This window comes from Capsicum annuum, chromosome 1, assembly GCF_002878395.1.
Source record: "Capsicum annuum cultivar UCD-10X-F1 chromosome 1, UCD10Xv1.1, whole genome shotgun sequence".
NCBI lineage: Eukaryota > Viridiplantae > Streptophyta > Magnoliopsida > Solanales > Solanaceae > Capsicum > Capsicum annuum.
Window position 1 is genome coordinate 249590582 of NC_061111.1, and position 19219 is coordinate 249609800.

Here is a 19219-nt window from a genome sequence, read left to right on the forward strand (position 1 = left end):
GTGTCTAGTGGAATGTATTACACAGTGAGGGGTTTACCCAGTGCTCACTAGTAGGGCAGAAGCTATGACAAAGGTTACAACGGCTACAGATAATCATGGGTTTCAAAAAACAAACTCAAATACATTTTGGTAAAAACACATACTATAATTATACATTTTTTATTAGAGTAAAAAACACACCTAAATAATCCTCTCTTTTGAGTTTCACACCCAAACTATTGAGATTATGAGAAATACACCTAATCTATCACACTAATTTGAGAAATATCTTGAATAGTAGATGCACTCTATGCGGTAGTGTAACAAATAATAACCGTTGATGGAGAAACAACAAAACATGCATTAGTGAGCAACTCTCTGTGATAATCTTTTAGCCCCATTTTCTACCACTTAAAGTTGTATTATAACCTTTAGTGCTCCCCGTTGCCTCCCCCAAGAGATCCTGATTCTTAGAAATCTTGTTAATAGATCTCTTTTTGAAGCCAACGTTTCTATCAACCTTTCCATTATCATCAGAGACCTCACAAAAGTGGCCTTTAGCTTTTTGTGACTTGCATGACTTCACCCCTGCAAAATTTAGTACATGATAAACATGTCCAATAAATATAATGTCCATTCTAGTAACATTTTAGAAACTAATTCAGAAAAACTGAGACCTTAGTAGACAGAAACAACTTTCTTAGAGATATTATTACAATTAATAATTGATGATGGAGGAACAACTAAAGAGACATTAGTGAGTAACTCTTTGCAACAATTTTTTGGTCTAGTTTCTTTCTTTTTGAAATTGAAGTTGCATTATCACCTTCAGTGTTCTCCGTTTCCTGTCACAAGAGATGTGTTTTCCTTGAATTAATAGTTTTCTTTTGCAAGTGAACGTCTCCGTTAGGGAGAGGCTGCGGTGAAGAGCCTGAATTTATTTTGATCATTTTTTCTTCTTTTACTATGTTTATTTCCCCACTATTGTAGGTACCTTAGGAAAATCATCCATGCGTTTGCTTAATGCTACTGAAGATTTATCATGCGTCTTATCATCCACTTTGTTTTACAAACCTGGCAAAGCAAAAGTAGCATTCAGAAGAGTTTTAACTCTTTATGTTGAGGAAATTGATCTCTAAATAGAGGGAAAACTTAACTCTCTCAAATGAGGAATGAGGAATAAAATTCAACTCCGTGAGACGAGGGAAAAATATCAACTCATTACCTAACAACACTTGAGAGATCGAACAGTTGCACATACCTGAAAAATCCTCTGCTTTAATGCATCTCCTCGTAGAAGTCAGAAGATGAAGCTGTAAAAATAAAAATTAAGTCATAATAAGCTATGTTGCTCGGACTCATCAAAAATGCCAATGAGTGCATGTCGAATTCGCCAAAATTAGTGTTTTTGGAAGAATCCTACATGGTTGCGGCATCAAAATGAAGAGTCCACGCAACTAAGATAATAAGAAAGCTTTTCAACTCTCTCAATGCTTTCTCAAGTACCATATGTCGAATTTTAGAAATTTTCACAGGAATAGTTTCTAATTCAGGTGATTGAAAATCAAAGGCAGGCCTCTTCTTTTCATATTCATCACCACCACCCCACAATTTCCTGCAACCACCCATCAAATCTTTTTTACTCCAAATATGCGACGTTTTTAAAGAAAAACATCAGATTCAATCCTTAAATTTAAAAATGACGATGATATTCTGTGCCTTTTCACTTGTGAGAATACTTCACGAATTTCTGAATTTTCTTGTCATTGCTTCATGTAAGTAGTAAAGTGAGATGCAAAAATTAGCACAACTGTATCTAAAGATACAGTAACATTATCAAAAAGTATATCATCTGTTAGAAGTAATTTTTTGAAAGTGAAAATGCCTTGAAGTAAAGCGGCTGAAAAATATTTACACTTGTCACCCTTGTGATCTTTCAATTTTCAGCTTTCAACACAATAAATAGTGTGACCAAAAGCTCTTGATTAAGGTATAAATAGGCCATAATTTTCTCAAACAAACAAAATGCTTTGTCACACGATGGTACTCATTTTAGCAAATACAACTTGATAGATCAATTACAGTAAAATTAGTCAAGAAGCCATAATCTTATGCAACTTCAAAACTAAATAAAACCAAGTCTAATATGAAAAAGTACATATGCATGTAATCTTGTAATCAAAAGAGCATTCAAGAGGTGTTGCGAAAGGTGCTCTTAAGGCTTGAAGCGAGGCGCAGATCACATGTTGAGAGCTTTGTCTTGCTTGGTGATTGAACTCCAATTCTTAACTGTAACACAGAATACTCATATTCAAGTGCTTAAAATTGAAAATTAATAGTTAAAAAGAGCTATCAAGGTCTAAATAGTTGACCTATCCAAATATATTTTTAACTTTTATCATTTCAGTTGCATTCACTAATAATATTTGATATCTCTATATAGATGGGAAGTAATAGCTCCAAAATCCGGCATTAATCTTGCAAATTGGATGATCCATTACAATATTATCAAAGAGAATCATTTTTCAGAATCAGGTTCTATATGTGGTCAGATAATTTCAAGACAATTTTTTGACAAATAAATTTGTGAAATATAAAAAGCTTTAAAGATCCTCCTAAAACATAGACAAAAATTAATCAATGACAAACTTTCATGTTGTTGTATGAATTTGTTGAACATGTTTCATCTTTTCTTAAATCCAAATATATTAGTCTTAATATAAATGAATTGATATTCATCAAAAGTTTACTGTACTTAAAAAGATGATATAACATAGTTCATATGTTTCTGGTGGGTTTTATTCCACTCATTACACACACCTAGAGCGCATTGCATTGTAATAATGGCAACATCTGCTAGCATTGAGGGTGGAGTTGGAAGTAGATTAATCAACAACCCTTCAATGGGAGCCAATGTGCATGACTGGACAGTTAACCAAATTAGAGAACTTATATACGACCAAGAAAGCTATAACAGTAAACAATTACTATAATAATTTGAACTTGAACACTATGAACGAACTCAAATGAAGATATAACTACATTAAGAAACTATAGCAGATATCCATTTTTGAATATTATTTGTGAAGCTTATTTCCAAGATGGTTTATCAGACAAAGTGTCTCTATCCTCATTATACATAATTGTAAATTTACGTTGATATCTATAAAATGGGACAAACACATGAAGACCCTCGACATATGCCACCACTCCACCTTTGTTTGCAGTAACAACCTGCGGTATCATTCAGCGCTAAATAATTTAGACCATATGATTAAATACATATGCATATGATGTGAGATTTCAGCGATAAAATATGAGTCTTTGAGAAAACACTTACTTACTGATAGTAGACTTCATAATTCACTGTTTTACAACTCTAACCTTTTCAACAATTGTTGGAAACTCAGCCTGCAAAGTACACGTATCCTCGTATCACTTAGTTGAGAAACCCCTATACTTGATGCGCTATTTAGAGTTGTTGCTTCTATACCGCAGGTAAATATTGATAGGATCACCTGACTTGTCACTCCTAAAAGCTATTGTGAAGTTGGACAACAAAAACCTCTTGACTTTTAGTGAAAAGACACTTGTAAATAAAGAGGAATCAAGTGTGCCATGAATTTCAAAGGAATAAGTTAAAATTTGAAGGGGTCTTCTTGGGAAGAGTGTGTTCTAATTAATTCTTCACCATATACCTTTAGTTTTTCAAAAAGATGAACAATTAAACCAAAAAAATTTCAGACTAACTCAACTTCACACAAATAGACACACAAAAAAAGAAAAAATTAGAACAAAAAAGGAAAAGATGGCCAATAGAAAATTAAAAGTCAAATTCTTTCTTAATTAAACCGGATTGAGTCGAGAAGCTCAAATATAAGCCATCATTGTGAGAGTTTATATCCTTCTACTCCAACGCTAAATCTGAAAGATTTTAACAATAGGTAATGATTTATTTCAATAGTCTACTGAATGTAGTACCATATCTTCTTTGAACCCACACCAAGAAAGCTCCACAATTTGTTATAAAACATCATTATAAAAAAAAAAAAGAAGAAAAATGCTAACCATCTAGTTACTTGAAAGCGAAATAAAGAGAAGGCAAGAGAGAAGATAAGTAACCACATTTATATTCTTAAAAGTATAGAACTCTAATGTCTTACCTACAGTAGTTATAACCTCAAAGTAAATCATTGCATTATCTTTGTGTAGATTATGAAACTATTAAATTTAGTCTAGGGTAATATTACATAAGAAAAGTCAAAAGAAATAGACTCCATACACTGTCATTAAAAGTGTATAATATAGTTATCAACAATTTTAGAGAACATCAAAGAGTGTTCTAACGAAAGGTCTGTTCTAGTAAAATTCTATACTGTTTTGCTTAATTTGTTTGTCAATAGGATAACAAATGGTAGTAGTACAAAGTGTACTATTTCTTGGAACAATCTCAGGAAGAGCATTGAAGATGCACTAAGGAAACAACATAGAGCTCAAATACAGGCTTAGTAAGAGACTAAAAGAATGTAGCTAACATCCCTATTATATACCAGTAATTTTAGTCTCAATATTCCATTAACGTTAAGCAAATCAATTTTTAAATTTGGTAGACTTAAAAGAATAGCATTCGTACAACAAACTTTCAAACAAAAGAAAAAGAACAGAGGATCCAAAATCAACTGTTGTAACTCGACAAACTGATCTACATATACTGATCACGGTCAGTCATTTTAAAAGTACATTCATCGAAGACAAAGCCTTAAAAGAAACGGAACATGGAATCAACAATACATAGCAGTACTAATGATGAAACAACTAATAAATAATATCTGGAATATTCAATTCCGAACCTCAAGCCCTCTTTAACAAAAAGCTTGACCTGCACTTGTTCGTTGCCCTACTTCCTTAAGAAAGAAAAGTTCATCAGTTGTGTAAAAAATGACCGCAAACATAATGTTTTCGCCTATTTTGCTTGGCAGTTTCAATAGTATAGAGATTTATATGTAGAAGAATTGGATCAAGGTAGTAAACTCCAACCTTCAATAGTAAAAATTGCAGTGAAATTTCAATGATGCCAGATTTGAAAGTGACTTTGACAATGTCTGGCAGTTGGTGTTTCCATGAGAAAGAAGGCAACAAAGATGTGAAAGTTTCATTCTATCAGATATGAGATAGAAAACAAAGTTATTTAGTAGTGGAAATGATTGAGAAGGACGGTTTTTATACTGCCGATAATGGATTATTATTGTAATTGTGGGATAATTTAAAACTTACAAATTTATTAAGAATTTTTTTTTCCCATCTTAGGGGTTTTGAAGAATGACCAGTCGGCAAATTGCACAAATGCCATATATGGATTAAGAATAGGTTTTTTCCCTCTATTTTAAAATATTTACAATATTTATTGTATTTTTTTTTTGACATTTAGTTTTTTAATTGATTGTAATTTTTGGCATTTAGTTTTTAATTTAATTGTAACAACTAATAACAAACATAACTATATTTATTTTACTAAGTTGCCAAGTGGCTTATTCATAGGATGCCAAGTGGCTTAATGAGAAGGTTTTATCCTCTCCTATTAATAATATATAGATATAGATAGTGAGGACTGAGTAGTAGCAATTTGGCCGAAAATTATTAATGTTTTTTTCGAAATTATTTTAGTTTAGTGAAAAAAAAAAAGTATACTGAAAAGAGGTGATTAGATTTGACATGGAGCATTTACTTGAGGATCTGATCCTAAATAGAAAGGTACGAAGGACTCATATTAGAATAGAGGACTCATTTTACGAAAAAAACAATCATATTCAAATCGAAAAAATAAAAAACCTTCGGTAGACATGGCCGTGCAGTATCATCTTTTTTTAATCTTTTTTATTGATTCTTCGATTTGATTTTTGAACTTTGATCAGCAGCTTTCCTGAGCTTCTTCATCTTAATGGGGTCATTACGATATTTTTATTTGTTTTTAATAAAATTAGGATCCTCGTAATCAAATTCTCCGAGAACAAACCCAACAATACGATTTGTTGGTTCACAATGATCTAATTGAGTTAATTCTAAATTAAAAGACGGAGTATCATCCATTTACTAAGTAATAATCAGTGAATGAAGTACATGCAAGAATTTATTCTATAGAATTTTAAATTTTGGTAATGTAGAAAAAGAAAAATCTTATTCAAAATAGAAAAAATAAAGATGGAACTTATTCTATTGAATGAACGACATGCAAGAAATTGTTCAATCATAATCTAAGATTTTTTTGATGAAGTCGGAAAAAAAAAACTAACCTAATTTATTGTAAATGACGCTTTTTGTTAGAATTGAATTCCACAGAGAAAGAGATTGAATCAAACATGATAATTAATTCAAAAATGGTAACAGCTACTTTATGGCTTCTTGATTTTATGCTTCTTCCAAGGTTAACAAATCGTAAACAATTTGGTAAAGTTATGTATATGTACTTTTAGAGAGAGAAATACAAAAAGTGAAATTTATGTAATATGTTTTTGAGAGTTGAAATTTTGTGTAATAAGTGAAATTTAAGTTGTGGCTTTATGTAATTTTTAGTTTTTGTTTTGTGCATTGTTCACAATGCATTAAAAATTGAGTCGAATATTTATTATTTACATTGTTTTATCCAATTCGTAAAGTTGTTTTATCCCCCAAAATCTCAATTTGCATTCACATCTCATTGCCCTTAACCGAAAAGGAGTCAAGCCTTGGAGTAACGGATAAAATTATTATCATGTAATTAGAAGATCATGAATTTAAATCTTAAACAATAATAGATCCTTATAGTCGGATAGTGTCCCTTTTCTTATTTCATTGGCCTTAATACAGATAAGTGCAACAAGAAAACAAGTGCAAAACATTAATAACAACATTACTCCCACCATCAAAGGATGTGTTGCAGTGGATGTGGTTGTTTCTCCCTTGACCAGAGGTCTCGGGTTCGAGCCCTGAGTATGAAAAAATCCTTAGTAGGGAGCGCTACCCCCGAATGGGACCCTACCCGGCACGCATCCAAATTAGTAGACATCAATGTGGATACCGAACACCAAATAAAAAAAAATCATTACTCCCAAAACTTGAAGAAAAAGCTCAAATAATTTGTCATTAATAATACTTTCCCATGCTAAAGAAACAGTCTCTCCTAAAAACTCAGAATATTTGCAACAATATGTAAAAGACTACAATTTTTAACAACTCCACCACTAAAAAACAAGAAGAAAATAGACAGCTTTTAAAAAATATCTAAATAATATCTATAATAATAATAATAATAATAATAATAATAATAATAATAATAATAATAATAATAATAATAATAATAATAATATATTAAAAGTGTGAACACACTTAGAAAAGTGATTTGAACTTTTTGTCCTTCATTAAAAGACTAACATTTAAGCAAAACTGTCTTTTCTTCAATTTGTTATTTAATTATTTTTATTATATTAACTAGACTCCTAAAATATGAGACTTCTAAAATATACGGAAGGAGAATCAAATAATATTTTTCTTATAAATAGAAAAATACTCCTAAAATAGGATAGGAAAATACTCTTAAAATAGGACTCTGTTAAGGAAATATTTCTATAAATATTGAGATGCACGTTAAAATACCAAAGAAATTGATTTACTTATTGAGAAAATATGATTGATGCTCATCTAACTTGATTCGATTGCATGTCTAGATTGGTGGATGTTTAATTTTTTAACTCTCAACTTTTTCACTGTTTTTGTCAAAATGATAGAATTCAATGTGTGTGTATATATCTTCTTTATTTTTATTCAAGTAATTCTTTAGGCTCAAAATTTTTGTTCAGATAAGAATTATTTTCATTAAAACTGAAGCTTTGTGATCACTATTGTATTATTTTGTTGTAGTTTAAAGGTCGTAGATGAATTTACAGATGGTAGATGAATGCCGGTCGGCTTTGAAATTTTTTTTAGGTAAAGGTTGGGTTTAAATGTATTATTTTTATATCTCTGTTTGAGAAAATTTTATATGTAAAGGTAAAGTTTAATTGCATTATTTTGATATCTCTATTATCATATTATTTCGTTATAGTTTATAGGTGGTAAATGAGTGTCAGACACCTTTGAGAAAATTTTTGTGTAAAAGTTAGATTTAATTATATTATTTCGATGTCTGTATCATCATATTATTTTGTTGCAATGTATAGGTGATGGATGAATGTCGATCGACTTTGATAAATTTTTTGATAAATGTTAGGTTTAATTAAATAAATTTTTCAAACTATGTTGAATTTAATTATTGTATTCATCTTTATTATTTAAACAAATATCCTATTCAGTATACCATTTGGACTCAATAAAGTGAGGTCGCGTGTACCTAAACTAGTATATTACAAGTGTGAAGGGCATTAAATATACATTAAAAGTCTTTGCTTTAGAAAAAAATATTTTTTCACTATCTTTTTCTAATATTTAAGTATTGAAAATTAATTAAATATATTTATGGTAAAACTTTTCCCTATTAGAAGTCATCAGAATTAATTATTCTTCTTTATATTTAAGTATTGAAAATTAATTAAATTTATTTATGATAAAACTGTTTCTTATTAGAAGTCAGAACTAATGATTTTTCGAAAAATTAATTTAATATATTTATTGTCTCACCCCTTTTTTAATCGAAAAGATTCGTTTTAGATTCGAAAGGATTTTTATTATTAAAGTGACAAAATGAAGATAATTGTTTCGAAAAGGACCTTTTATATTCAAAACTCAGAGTCGCCACTTGGCATAAATCCGATATGCCGAGTCACCTTTTGAAAAATCCTTTTCAAAACGGTTTTGACTCTTTTAAAACTAATTTGCGAACAGAGATTCCAACTAAGTAATTTTGTTGACCGAGGGGAAGGTGTTAGGCACCCCTCAATCCCGTGGTTCAACCACGATCGCTTGGTGGAGCGTATCGGCTAATTTGACATTATAAAATGCATAAACCACATAAAGCAAGTAAAACAATCAAGCAAGCAAACAAAACAAAACAATCCAAAATTTAGCGTCCAGTCCAATTTATTACAAACCGAAATAAAAAATACTAAAATAACCTACACTAGTCCTAAACTATGCTTTACCCGATGCCTTGGGCCTTGATCACGAACATCCTTCGCGTACAAAATTCTTCGGGGCATTCCCCGGCGAGTAAATACAAATGACCTCGGGGCATTCCCCGGTTAAATGAATACACTTTTCAAATACGATAAACAAAACATTCAAAAAATATTCCAAGCATTCCAACAATCCAACAATTCTAAATTTGTCTACCCGAGTTTAAAATTTGCCTATTAATTTTCGCCTAAAACATGATACTATCAATTTCAACAATGTCCATCAATGAATAAAAATAATCAACATTTACTTTATTGATCTTTTAACCGCCACCCCCAATTCTATACTAAAATTACCAATTTCAAATCTCAAATGATATCATATCATCACACCATATATAATCGAGGGAATCAAGCAACAAATCAAACAAAGTAGCAATTCATCACCAATCAAGATCAACCAGCTCGCGATATTCAATCCAATACATGGATATCATCAATAATAAAATAAAAAGAGGGAAAGAGTAGAATTGAACCTCAATTCAAAGCTTTCGAACTCAATTTATTCGAATAAAAAAGTCCGCACCCAAAAACCTCGAACCAAACCTCGAATCACCAATTTTGAACCAACCCAACCGTGTCGATACTCCGCAATCCAAGAAGATTTCAACCCAAAGCTCATTAATACAAAAACAAAAACTGAAAACCCGTCTATATGGAGCTTCGGTGAGCTTAGACGGGCAGGAGTTGTTGAGACGGATCGAATTCCAGCAAACTTACCCTTTTCGGTGGAATTTAAATTGAAAACTCAAAGAAACGGAGAGACTTTTATGGTATTCTGAGACTGGGATAGAAGTGGTACTTACAGCACCTGAATCCAACCAAAAATATCTGATTCCGGCAAAGAATTCGCCGAAAAAAACTTAGCCTTGCCGGAACAGTAGCCCAACCATAAAAATCGCGTTTTCGATGAGATCTAAGTGTGTGTTCTGATGAGAAATGCGAATTTCTGTGGAATTTAGACTTGTTTTGTGATCATCCCGTACCCTCTATATGATCTCTAAATTTCCCTCTCTCTCTTTATGCCCTCTTTCTCTCGACTCTCTCCTTCGATCAATCTCCCTCTTAATTTACTCTATCTTTCTCCCTTTCTTCAGATCTGTCTATGTGTGTATGGAAATCTATATTGAAGAAGAAAGGATGTGCGCCGGGAGAAGAACGGAGAAGAAAATGGCATCTCTAATGGCGTCTGTGTGTACGTTGTGATCTAGAAAAGAAAAAAAGTTGTCTGGTGTTGGTGAGTATCAATGCTGATTTTTTTTGAATGGAATTGTTAATCGTCTATTTGGTGTGTATGGTGTGAATATCAAAAATGGATGAGTGTTCTTCCTGGGGAATTTTTCAGTGAAGAAGAAGATGGTGACAAAAGATGCCCTCCCCCCCCCCCCCCTTTATCAATGTTACTGTGCGTGTATATATATTGTATAATTGAATGGAAGTTGTTGGGAAATTTCCTGGAAAGTTCCTTTGTGTATTTTCTTTGTGGATGAGAAAAAAAAGGAGGGTCAGGTGAGATGGGGGGTGGTGAGGTGGTATTGGGTGAGGTGTCCTAATTTAATGGGTAGGGTAAGGGTTAGGTGTTTATTTCTGATTGGGTGGATTGCTGGAATCTTTAAAATAAGACAAATTTAGTTAAGATTTGTTATTTGGATAAAAACAAAAATAAATAAATAAATAAGTGAAAGATGAGGTGGTTATTTATTTTCTTGGGGAAAATTATAAAAATGGGGTTAAATTGTGTGATATCGAAATAAGAAATATTATTGACGAGATAAAAATTACGTGTCTACATCATGCCCCCTTTGAATGTAAACACCTAGTGTTTTCATACAAAGAAGTAGACAACGAGACAGAATTTTATCCCGATCATTATTAAAAGAAAGGAACAGAAGAAAGAAGGGCAACTGAGTCTTGACGGACATCCTACCTACTCAAGTTATGAGGGAATCAAGTGACAGGTATCTTAAAAGATCGAAATGAGGTGGACTAGACTGAGTTGGAGAGTCGAGTGAGGTTTCATCGAGGTTCCGGTCCGCGGCTCTGTCATTACATCAAAATAAAAATTGCAAGTTAAAACATAAATGACATTACAAAAATCCTATCTATGCAGCTTCTTTGGACTCTTGACTTGAGTTTCTTCACCCTGTTCTTCAGGCGGGCTCCTGACTTGCCATTTCATCACCCTGTTCTTCAGTGGGCTCCTGACTTGCAATTTCATCACCTTGTTCTTCAGGCGGGCTCCTGACATTCAATTTTATCACCCTATTCTTCAGGCGGGCTCCTGAAACCAAAATCAAACCTAAAATGAAAATTATCCCAAACGAAAATTATGATAAAGAAAGATTTCATTTATTCATTTTTGTTGAAAGTAATGTCCCATTTTCCAGGAGAGCCCTAAACATAAAGTAAATTCACATTTTTCAGGAGGGTCCTAAGCAGAAAGTAAAGCTCATTTTTCAAGAGGGTCCTGAACAGACAGTGAAGTCCCATTTTTCAGGAGGGTCCTGAACAGATAGTAAATTTCCATTTTTCAGGAAGGTCCTAAACATAAAGTAAACTCCCATTTTCCAGGAGGGTCCTGAACAGAAAGTAAAATCCCATTTTCCAGGAGGGTCCTGAACAGAAAGTAAAATCCCATTTTTCAGGAGGGTCCTGGACAGAAAGTAAAATCTCATTTTTCAGGAGGGTCCTGAACAGAAAGTGAAGTCCCATTTTTCAGGACGGTCCTAAACAGAAAGTAAATTCCTATTTTTCAGGAGGGTCCTGAACAGAAAGTAAATTCTCATTTTTCAGGAGGGTCTTAACAGAAAGTAAAATATCATTTCCCAGGAGGTCCTGAACAGAAAGTAAAATCCCATTTTTCAGGAGGGTCCTAGACAGAAAGTAAAATCCCATTTTTTAGGAGGGTCCTGAACAGAAAGTAAAGTCCCATTTTTCAGAAGGGTCCTGAACAGAAAGTAAATTCCCATTTTTCAGGAGGGTCCTGAACATAAAGTACATTCTCATTTTTCAGGAGGGTCCTAAACATAAAGTAAAATCCCATTTTTCAGGAGGATCTTGGACAAAAAGTAAAATCTCATTTTTCAGGAGGGTCCTGAATAGAAAGTAAAATCCCATTTTTCAGGAGGATCCTGGATAGAAAGTAAAATCCCATTTTTCAGGAGGGTCCTGAATAGAAAGTAAAATCCCATTTTTCAGGAGAGTCCTGAACAGAAAGTAAAATTCCATTTTTAGGAGGGTCCTGGACAGAAAGTAAAATCTTCATAGATGTGTTTTTCCAATGGTAACTGAATTAAGTAAAGTGAATTTGCCCCTGTTTCAACAAAGAAAATCTATTAGTTAAAAACTTAGTGGTGGCTTGCATCACTTGGCTTCCCAGGCATCTGCTCCAGCATTCGTTTCTTTCGTCTTTGTTTCAGATCACTGACACTTGCCCCTGTCTTATTGCATCATTGACCCAGACCAGATCGGGGGAAATGACTTTGACTTAAACTCCGAGTTTCTATTTTACTATGCCTCTGAGATACACCCTTTTCTAAATCTGAATACTCCCACGAATCCAGTAGTTTATCGGTTGATAGACTTTCTTTGCTTTGTGTTGAATAACGATCATATTTCTTTCATGTGCTGGTCCTTGGATTTTTCTCATACAATTGAAAAGACTGATAGCAAGTTTTGAAATCCTTTCTCGCTTGTTTTGACACAGACTTGACTTAAAATGTAAAGAAATGATGGTGACTTTTATTTTGATAAATGACCTAAAAAGAAAAAAATATGAATATGTAAATGAAAGAAAAGGGCAATGTCCCTTATTCAAAAAGAAAACTTATCTGAATGCGGCAACCAACAGCAATGAGTATGACAAGCATTTTGGATTAAGCTGCCTGATCTTCCTATCCAAACTTCCCATTTGTTGTTGAGTTCGTGTCTTTGCCGCTGAGCCACTTTCTTAAATCCATTGGACTCATATATCTCATTCAATTGACGCCGTCTTGAAAGACTTTCACCAATAAATCTTTTTTCTTTTCACTTTCTCTCGAACTCGCTATTGCCTTTCGGTGCCCATGAGGGTTTTCACCAATAAGACTCTCATTTTTAATTCTCTCAACTCCCCATCGCCTTATGATGCCCGTGAGGGTTTTCACCAGTAAGACTCTCTCATTCTTATTTCTCTTGACTCACCATTGTCTTATGGTGCCCGCGAGTGTTTTCACCAATAAGACTCTCTCATTTTATTTCTTTCATGATTTTTTATGCTGAGGAAGACAAGTAGTCCCAAAATTCATCATCACATCCATTGCATGCTTAGCCTTAACATTCTCAAAGATTAATCTAAAGGTCTTTCTTTGGTTGTAACTTGGATTTTGGATAGGGTTAGAAAGAAAGGATGGCATGGGGCCCAAACGACACTTAAAATGGAGTGGGAACTTAAAATTTTTGGAATCGACTCAAACAATAAGGATTAACTCATGGCCCAGTTTTTGTCGACTGGGTGACTCTAAAAATTTTATTTGGTTGGACCGAGCCTGAAATATCGCATCCTACGTATCTCACTCCCGAGAGAGGAGAATCAGGTCACACGTAGTTCCATCAACTTGTTCTTCATTTTGATTTGATTTTTTTCTTCTCTTTTTTTTTATTTTCAAACTCTTTCTTTTATTCTTACTTTCCTAACATTTATCTTTGAATCATATTTTGATTCCAAAAGAGGAATATGAAAGAAAAATAAAACTAAGCTCAAACGAGTAAACAAAGGATGACACAATGTTTGGATAGAAGAATAAAATGCCTTTATCATATCAGTTGGGTATTCTCCTAACTGAATGTATCACTTGATATCAAAGAAACAAGGTTCTCTATCGAGCTCTTCTTTAACCGCATTACAGTAAGCATTCTGATCACGACTCTGTATATGCAGTGGATCAATGTAGGCTTTATCAAGATGTTAGAGCATTGAAGATAGAGTGGTTAAAGAATCTGCAATCTCATTATGAATACTTAGAATATGCCTAAATTTTACTGACACAAACCGTTGACATAGCTCCTGCAAGCATTGTTATATGGTATGAGCTTCAAATTTCGCGTCTCCCGATCGCCTCGAATTTGATGGACGAGCAAATCTGAATCCCCCAACACTAATAGTTCCTGGACTCCCATATCAACAGCTAACCTCAAACCAAGAATGCACGCTTCGTATTCCTCCATATTTTTGGTACAATAATGTTGCCCCGCCTCAGAGATAAGAACTGCACCTACTCCGACTCCTTTCATGTTGATAGCTTCATCGAAGAACAACTTCCAACCTAGATCAGCATCTCTAACGACTTCATCAACACACAATACTTCTTCATCAGGAAAATATGTCTTTAATGGCTCGTACTCTTCATCAATGGGATTCTCAGCAAGATGATCTGCCAAGGCTTGGGATTTCATGGCGGTTTGAGTTACATACACAATGTCAAACTCGGTGCGCAATATTTTCCACTTTGCCAATTGACCTATCGGCATAGGCTTCTGAAAGATATACTTCAAAGGATCTATGCGGGAGATGAGATAAGTAGTGTAGGACGAGAGATAATGCTTCAACTTCTGTGCTACCCAAGTTAAAGCACAACACGTCCTTTTAAGAACAGTGTACCTGGCCTCATATGTTGTGAACTTCTTGCTAAGATAATAAATAGCCTACTCCTTTTTGCCTGTGACATCATGTTGACCCAGGACACAACCGAAAGAATTATCCATGACCGATAAATATATTTTTTGATAGATATTTTTTGATTTTGTCAAACGCTTCCTGACATTCTTCAGTCCACTTTACCGCAACACTCTTTTTTAGCAACTTGAAAATGGGCTCACACGTGGTTGTGAGTTGAGAAATAAACCTACTGATGTAGTTCAATCTACCAAGAAAACTCATCATCTATGTCCTATTCTTGGGCGGGGGCAAATCCTGAATGGCTTTGATTTTCGAGGGATCCAATTCAATTCCCCGACGATTGACTACATACCCCAACAGCTTTCTAGACGGAACTCCAAATATACATTTTGATGGGTTGAGCTTGAGATTATACCTGTGAAGCCTTTCAAAGAACTTTCTTAAATCTTTAACATGGTCAGTCTGACTTTTTGACTTAATAATCACATCATCTACATAGACCTCAATCTCCTTATGCATCATATCATGAAACATAGTGGTCATGGCTCTCATGTATGTTGCTCCAATATTATTCAAACCAAACGGCATCACTCGATAGCAATAAGTCCCTCATGGTGTGATAAAGATGTCTTTTCCGCATCTTCATCATCCATAATGATCTGGTGGTATCTGGCATAGCAATCCTTAAAAGAGGCAACCTCGTGTTTAGCATAATTGTCCAGCAAAATATAGATGTTGGGCGATGAAAAATCATCCTTCGGACTTGCTCTGTTCAAATCACAGTAATCAACACATACTTGAATTTTGTCATCTTTCTTTGGGACAAGAACAAAATTGGATAACCACGTAGGATAACGAGCTACTCGAATGACTTTGGCTTCAAGTTTTTTCATGATTTATTCTTTGATTTTGATACTTACATCAGTTTTAAACTTCCTTAACTTCTGTTTCACAGGGGGGATGCAGGATCAGTTGGTAATTTATGGGCCACTAATTCGGTGCTTAGACTAGGCATATCATCATAAGACCATGCAAAAACATCCTTATAATCAATTAATGCTTGAATCATTCCATCTTTTAGCTGTGGCAAAACATGTACATTGATTTTAGTTTCCTTAACATCTTCTTGATTCCCTAGATTAATTGGCTCAGTTTCATTTAAATTAGGATTTGACTTGTCTTCAAATTGTTCCAACTCTTTGCTTATTTCCTCTAGTGCCTCTTTCTCATTATACTCCCCCTCTTGCTTCATTATATCTTGATTAGTTTGGATTTTAAGATCAAGCTGAAAATTTTGCATGCATGTAAGTCATTAGAATCATCATAAAGAGAACTGTATAAAGAAAAAAAATGAAATATATTAGACACGAAACAAAAGGGACATTGCATTTCATTAAAAGGAAAGATAGAAAGGTTTAAACATAAATGCCAACATAACATAAACAAACTAAAATCTGAATTACAACCCTTAAATAACTCGGATAAACAGAAAGAAAAAACAAAACAAACTACCAAAACTCCTTCTTGACGGGGAGAGGAGTGACTTCCTAATTATTGAGCCGGACAGCTGGACCTATGAATTGCACGTCTGCCTTACTGGTACCTTCTCCTGCTTCAACCATATCAACTTTGATCAACAGGTTCTGGAAGTCATCAACTAATTTAGCTGTAAACTCTATAGGTGCCACGACACTGCCCTTGATGAATGACTTACTGAGTAGGGGAATTGGGCGAGGGAGTGACCATGTTTCCTTTTTCCTTCCCTTGGCCTTCTTCAGATCTTCAGCCGTAGGTTCAAATACCAAACCAAAAGTGCCCATTTTCTCATTCGGGTATATGGGACAAAACATACCATGTAGAGACACTCCCAAATCCCTTCCTGGCTTGAATCCATATTTTAACATTTCATTTATCATCATGACAGAAGCGGGAGACAATTGTGGCCCTGGAATAACCTGCCCTTCAACGATACAATTCACCGATATTGTATCAAAAGTTTGATAGACAAATGTCTCCTCTACATTGTTTGCTTTAATAAGGGATAAGGGAGAATCTTCATAGGTGGAAAAATCCCCTTCACCATGAATAACCACTTTTTCCCTATCATGCTCAAACTTGATTATTTGGTGCAATGTAGATGCAACCGCCTTGGCCTGTGGATCCACGATCTTCCCAACAACAGATTGTAAGAGGAGTCTATATTTAATACTTGAAACTCTATGGCGAACTCAATAGGCCCTATAATCAATATTAGTTCTATTTCGCTAATGGAGTTTGATTTTGCACAATCTAAAGCCCTGACACATACATTGTTGGGCCTGATCCTATCAACATCAATATTCAACTTTTGCAAAGTATAAATAGGGCAGATATTTGCACTTGAAACTCCATCAATCATGACATGAGTGACGCAGAAATCTTTGCATTTCACTGTAATGTAAAGACCCCAGTTATGCCCCGTACCTTCAACAGATAATTCATCGTCAGAGAAACTGATCTGATTGACCTCTAAGATTTTTCCAAACATTTTCTCAAGCTGATTTACTGTAATCTCCCTAGGAACATATGATTCATTTAATACCTTCAATATAATATCACGATGTTCTTTAGAATGTAACAACAAAGATAAGAGGGAAATTTGAGCAGGGGTTTTCTTCAACTGGTCTATTATTGAATACTCTGGCAACTTCATCTTTTTCAAAAATTCTTCGGCTTCTGCTTCGGTGACAGGCTTTTTGATAGATGAAGGTCCACTCACAATTGGCTTGTACTTCCTTAAGCTTTCAGGCACAAAGTATCTTTTTGATCGAGTCAAACCCCCTACCTCATCTACATCTTCCACTACTTTCTTCCCCTGATAGGTCATCACAGTCCGCTTATAGTTCCAGGGAACCTTTTTCGTATAAACTATCAGAGGTTGGGTCACTGATTTGAGGACAATAGGCGCTGCCAGTGCTCCTTTCACCGTCAAGATAGGCTTACCCGGAGCTCCTACCACCGTCAACTTAGATTTAACGTGACTTGAATCGATATATCTTCTGGCACCTTGCACTGTGATCAGGGATTTCTTTGTGCTTTCTTGTGCTTTATCTTCTCCCATTCCTTCCTGGCTTAATGACATTGCTTTCAACGACTCTGCTACATTCACCGATTTTTCCTCATTGGTCTTTATCTTAACAATAGGCTTATAACACCTTGATGACTCTTTACCATCATATATCAATTCTAATATATTGGTTTCAGCATGGGTTGGCAGCGGATTCTAGTTAATGTTTGAAACCTTCGGGGCTTGGACCAACATCTGATTTATGTCAATTAAATCTTAGATAACTCTCTTTAAATACCAGCATTTCTCGATATCGTGGCCTGGCATATCAGAACAATATGCACACCTTAAAGAATAATCGAGATTCCTTGGAGGTGGATTTGAAAACCTTTCTTGAATTAGGCTTAAAACCTTTATCTTTCTCAACCTATCAAACAAGTTAGTATATGACTCCCCAAGAGGTGTGAACTTATGTTTTACCGCCTTCTCTTTCTTGTACTTGGGCCTGGGTTGGAAACTGGGTTTGGAGGGGTTTTGGTAATTTGGTGAACCTGATGGATGATTTTGTGGAGCTTGGGCGCACCATTGTGGGTAAGAAGAGGTTTGGGCATATAGCTGCGTGCTATATACTGGGTACGGGGGTGGTGAAATAGAATATAATGGGTTTTGTGGAGGATAGTAATGGTGCGGAGGAATATATGAAGCTTGGTCATAGACTTGGGCTTGGGATTGGGGATAGGGTCGAGGCAGTCTTTTGGGTTAGGAATGGGTTCCAGCTATAACGGCTGCCACATCCTATTTCTTCTTTTTACCTCCGAACGCACAAGATCCACCTTGAATCGCTTATGTGGTGGCTTTTAACGCGGAAAAACTCACTATTCAACCGATCTTAATTCCGTCCTCTATCATGTCTCCCATTTTGAGGACTTCAATAAAAGACTTTCCCATTGCCGAAAGTAAATATTGAAAATAGGTCTTATCCTGTGCCTGAATGAAAACCTCTACCAGCTTACTGTCCTTCATTGGAGGCTTCACCCTGGTGGCCTGTTCACGCCATCTTATCGCGTAATATTTTTCTTCTTTATGTTGACCAAGGATTTTTCATCAGGAATCAGGTCGACATTATACTGAAAATGTTCCACAAACTCGGAAGCTAAGTCATCCCAGCTGTTCCACTTGTCGATATCTTGATCGACAAACCATTCTGAAGCCAGATCTGAAAGACTCTCGCCAAAGAAAGCCATAAGCAACTCTTATCTTTCCCCTGTAACCCTCAATTGGTTGCAATAACGTCTCAAGTGTGCCATGTGATCACCGTGCCCAGCATACTTCTCGAACTTGGGCATTTTAAAATCGAAGGGAAGGTTGACATCTGGGAACATGCAAAGATCTTTA

The 19219-nt window shown here is 34.7% G+C and overlaps 1 long non-coding RNA gene across 1 annotated transcript; it reads right to left on the reverse strand.

The window, feature by feature from the left end:
* Window positions 1-301: 301 nt before the first annotated feature.
* LOC124889493 lies at window positions 302-2443 on the reverse strand. Its single transcript, XR_007048529.1, has 3 exons — window positions 1241-2443; window positions 974-1053; window positions 302-567 (listed from the first exon to the last, which is right to left on the reverse strand). It is a non-coding gene; the product is annotated as an uncharacterized LOC124889493 (long non-coding RNA).
* Window positions 2444-19219: the final 16776 nt, after the last annotated feature.